The sequence below is a fragment of the Ambystoma mexicanum genome, chromosome 4q (genome assembly GCF_040938575.1).
Source record: "Ambystoma mexicanum isolate Mex_15411 chromosome 4q, UKY_AmexF1_1, whole genome shotgun sequence".
Classification (NCBI taxonomy): domain Eukaryota; kingdom Metazoa; phylum Chordata; class Amphibia; order Caudata; family Ambystomatidae; genus Ambystoma; species Ambystoma mexicanum.
Genome location: NC_090928.1, coordinates 199,028,231 through 199,033,191, shown reverse-complemented (window position 1 = coordinate 199,033,191; position 4,961 = coordinate 199,028,231).

Below are 4,961 nucleotides of genomic sequence, written 5' to 3'. Positions count from 1 at the left end.
AGGCGGCCATGCTCATGTCTAGTGTGGATCTAAAGATGGCGGTACCTCCTCTTCTAGAGTTAGGTCTATCGGCTCTAAGAATAGAATAGTTGTCGGTTTCTGTTACTGCGAGGAAATCAAGATTGTTTGACAGAATGATGTCAGCAATCCCAGTTGCACGGCTACAAGGGACCGGCATTTATTAGGCATTTATTAGGCTCCTTTTATGGGCTGCTTCTGAGTGAGCAAGGGGTTTTGGTTGGCTGTGGGTTCTTTCAGATTGCCCTAGAGTCTTTTGTGAGTTAGTTTCTGGTCTGTGCGTTCTTTGGGAGGTTTAATAGTGGTTTTAGGGTTGAGTTTGGGAATACGGCTACAGTGAGTATAAAGCCTAGTTCTTAGTCTAGTGTTTCTGACAGTAGTGTTGGGGCAAGTGGTGGGTATACCTGCTGTGAGTTTAGGTATATTTTTGGCAGTGGAGGTGATGGAAGGGGTTGGGGGGGTGAGGGGGGTTACTGTTCCAGGATGGGGCTGGGTGTAAATTTGGTAGAAATAATGTAGGCCTGACTGTTGAATCCAGGCTAAAGGTGCTCAGTGCGGGTAAGAAGGGGGTGGTTTCGATCCTGAGGCCGAGGGCTGCATCAGTACTCTGGTTGGGGTGCCGCTGATGCTCCATCTGGGCAGGGTTGAATATCCTAGTGTCAAATGAGTAGCAAAGGGATAATGCTGAGTATGCTAATCATGATGTGACCGCTAACTAGTGGACACGTTATGGGGGTAGGCAGAGTGAAATCATGGGCATTTCATGGACACCCTGAGTGGTACAGAGATAAAATGCAGTGCTTGGGGTACCAGCAATAGAAATCACAGTAATAAGTAGTAGAGTTTATGCGGAACATAAGTTAATCAACACACCGCTGAGATGATGGTATTATTTACTACACTTTGGGCAGTTACATACTCTTTCAACACCTTAATACGGTTCCGACCCCAAAAGATGGTGCCCTGGCACCAGTAGTAACAATAGAGAATGGTTTAGTGCCATGTGGTTGCCGTGGCAATGCATCACAACTATGTATTAATGGCTATGGTGTCTCACGAACTCCTGAGAGAGCCGCCGCATGAAACCAAGAAGCAGATCCGACTGGTAAGAGCGATCGCATGTACTTTCATATTATAATAGAGGAAACGCCATTGAGCCTGCAGAGAATGGGCAATGACAAGTCGTAGCTCAGACACCAGTTACAGACGCTCACGCTAAACGATCCACGCGATCGTCAACTATTGTGAATGTATTAATGAATTAGCAAGAATTCAATTGTTATGGCTTTGGGCTTTTACCGTTATACTCTTACGCGACAACCTGACCAACGGGAGATTTGGACTGGTAGGTCGCTGAGCACAAACAGTTGAATGAAAAGCCGTTTCTTTCTCTGTACATGAATTCACAGGTGAGTCTACAACTGACTCCTCACAGGGCGAACAGGCACAGATCTGGAGAACCACCAGAGTTTGAGGGGGAGAGAGGAAGAGTGGGTCTGTGCAGCCGAGGCAGCTGCATAAAGGAACACACAAAGCGGGCCATGAGGACCAGCAGAAAGGTAAGGAACTTCAACAAGAGAAAGAGCTGGACGACCGGGCAGCGCCGCAGAACAAGAGAAGAGAGAAAGGCAGCAACAGGGGAGAAATTAATAGTTACTCACTGTAGTGACTAACATACTCTTAGTCCATAGTCCCTTTTCCTCCATACTGTATGGGTGTCCCTAGCGAGGGACGGGAGACGGAACCTTTTTCACCAGAAAAATCTTCTCCCTCTTTAAATTTAGTGGAGCGCGGGGCACTGCCCTGGGAGCATGTGCTCGCCTGTCTCCGCCCACTGGCGCCACTCCTCAGTCCCCATTGACGCATCGCCAATATTCATAATTGCCTAATGACACCAGTATACTTAAGGGGGAGGATGGTGGGACGTATGGAGGAAAGAGGACTATGGACTAAGAGTACGTTAGTCATTAGAGTGATTAACTATTCATTAGTCTTGCGTCCCGTTCCCTTTCCTCCATACTGTATGGGTGATTACAACTGAATGTAGCCCCAGGGAGGAGCAGACACCTTCCTTAAGAAAACAGGTTTCTTAGAACCACCTGCCCGAAAGCTGTGTCTGACCTAGAAGCGGTGTCCAAAAAGTAGTGCTTGCAGAAAGCCAAAGGTGTGGCCCAGGTGGCCGCCCTGCTGATGACCTTCCAAGGCACATGCCTTTGGAATGAGATGGCCATGGCCTTGGCTCGGACCGCATGGGCATGCAAGTTAGCTGATAGTGATGATTACAACTCATTTTGGCACTTGTCTTTAATAAGAGTATCTTAAAGGTTTCTCACCTGTGAATTCAACTGCCTAGGACCCTTCGGCATTCACCATCCAGCTTGGAATTGCACTGGAACTCTTCCTGGAACTTAGACCTTCATCAACGTGGGTTTTTTGTGCCTAAGGAGGCTTTTTCCCCTATTGAGGATATCCCGGAATCAAGGTCACAGGCCTGCTAGTATTGCCTCTGGTCACTGTGGCTTCCTTTCGTGGTTGACCATTCTTACATTAAAAAAAGGACTACAGAATCCGAGGAGGAAAGAAGTTGCCTACACCAAGTTCCTCCAGTTCAGGTGAGGAGGAAGAGGGATCCTTTGAAAAAGACTCAGAACAATCTGAGTTTGACAGTTTGCAACGCCCAGAAACAGATGGCCACAGCCGAGCAAGTCCAAGAGTTGGTGGTGGCTGTGCAGGGTCTCACCCAGGAGGTACAAAATCTAAAGACCGAGAACACTGTCCTTCGCCAATTGGTCACTGCCCGAAAACGTCATCCCACGGATCTCCCCCCCGCCCCATGGCCCTAGCATCCGGGAAGTTTGACAGATCGCTGAATAAAGTAGAAGAATTCATAGAAGCCTGCATGCTTCACTTCACCTTTAGAGCAGGTACCTATGCCTCGGAACATGCCCAAGTCAGGTATATGATTTCCAACATGGTTGGAAATGCCCCCGCCTGGACAACTCTGCTGGTATCAAACGCAAACCCTGTCCTTCATGATTATGGGGGTTTCCTCACACTACTCAGGCAGACTTTTGAATGGCCGGAGGCTACCTTTGTGGATGTTGAAGAACTGCTGGACGTACGGCAAGGGAATTCAGAGCTACTCCAGGACATTACTACTGTCGAACAGCTTGCCTCCGAAGCCGGGTGGTCTGAGCAGGCCCAATATGCCAAACTTTACAACTGGAATAAAGGATAACATCGCCAGAACACCACGCCACCCTCCTGTCCAGACCTGTTGTCGGCAGTCCTTCAGATCGACTACCACCTCTCTGAACAACGGTCTGAACGGAGGAAGGGAAGAAGTGTCTCCAGCTCTCAGGACCATTACATTCCTGGTTCCACTCCAACCACCCCACACCAAATAAGAGAGAAACTCATGCAAATAGGTGCTGCCCGAGCTCCTCTGACTCCAGAGGAATGGAAGCAAAGGTGAGACAAAGGGTTATGTATGTACTTTGGTTCAGAGACACATCTTCTCAGGGATTGCCCCGAAGAACCCCCAAGACGCTCGGGAAATGGGGGACCTCAGTCCTAGGAGGAATGGGATACCAAGGTGAAAACATCAGTCCCTATGTTATGCTCGCGTGTCCTTCTCCGAGATCCCGGAAGACTCCTGCCTCTTGGTGGTGGCCATCCAGCTGGGAATCAATGACCTGAAGATCAAATCACTCGCTCTTATCGACTGCGGGGCAGCAGGTAATTTTGTCGGCCCTATTTGGGCAGACAAGGTTGTGCTTTGCCGACTAGAGAGAAAGGAAGACCAGAAAATGGAAGGGGTTGATGGCAAGCCCCTCAGTTCTGGCTTTATCACTCATACCACAGAGGATCTTCACGTATCAGTCCTTAACCACTTGTAGACTATCAAGTGTGACATCATTCAAGCAGCCCACTTTCTGGTTATCCTGAGGATCTCGTGGCTTTGCAGACATAATCCCACTATCGACTGGACTCAGTCTGCTGGAATTTCACTGTCTATATCAAGCAACATTGCCTACAGGGAACAGGTTAGTAGATGGTTCAGGCAGTGTCCACCACTGAACCAGTGGGGATACATTGTCTGCTGGCCAACCGCAACCTCAAGGAATTCCAAGAAGTTTTCGTAGACAAGATTCCACAAGACCTGCCTCCGCACCTTCCCAAAGACTGCACCATAGACTTGGTTCCTGACGCCTTGGTTTCCTTTGGGCAAATGTATTCCCTTATACTTAACGAAAAGAAGGTGTTAAGCGAATATCTAGATACCAATCTCATCAACGGCCAAATACAACCATCTCGCTCCCCTCCTGGTGCTTCACTCTTCTTCATCCCCAAGAGGGATTCAAATGAGCTAAGGCCCTGCATTGACTTTCCGGAATTAAACAAGGCCACCATAAGAGACAGCTACCCCATGCCGCTCATCTCCGACATCTTGGAAGCAGTTCAGCGGGCGGCCATATTTTCAAAACTGGATCTCAGGAGTGCATATCATCCCCTCCGCATCCGTGAGGGAGATGAATCGAAGATGGCGTTTCGGGCCCCGTTTTGGCATTTTGCGTATAAGGTAATGCCTTCGGCTTGGTCAATGTCTCCAGCTATCTTCCAGCAGTTCATGGACCGGCTCTTCTCAGATATCCTTTTTCATTTCACCATCATATATCTGGACGATGTCCTTGTCTTCTCCACTAACCCACAGGAACATGATGCCCACTTGAAAGAAGTGCTTTCCAGGCTGCAGACCAACAAGCTACTGGTTAAACCTGAGAAGTGTTTGGGATTTCCACGGTCCCGTATCTGGGCTTCATTTGGTCTAGTCAAGGTGTCAAGATGGATCCCAAGAAGATATCCGTGATCCTCGACTGGCCAGCCCCGACGTCTGTAAAAGAATTCCAAAGGTTCTTGGGTTTAGCCTACTTCTATTGCAA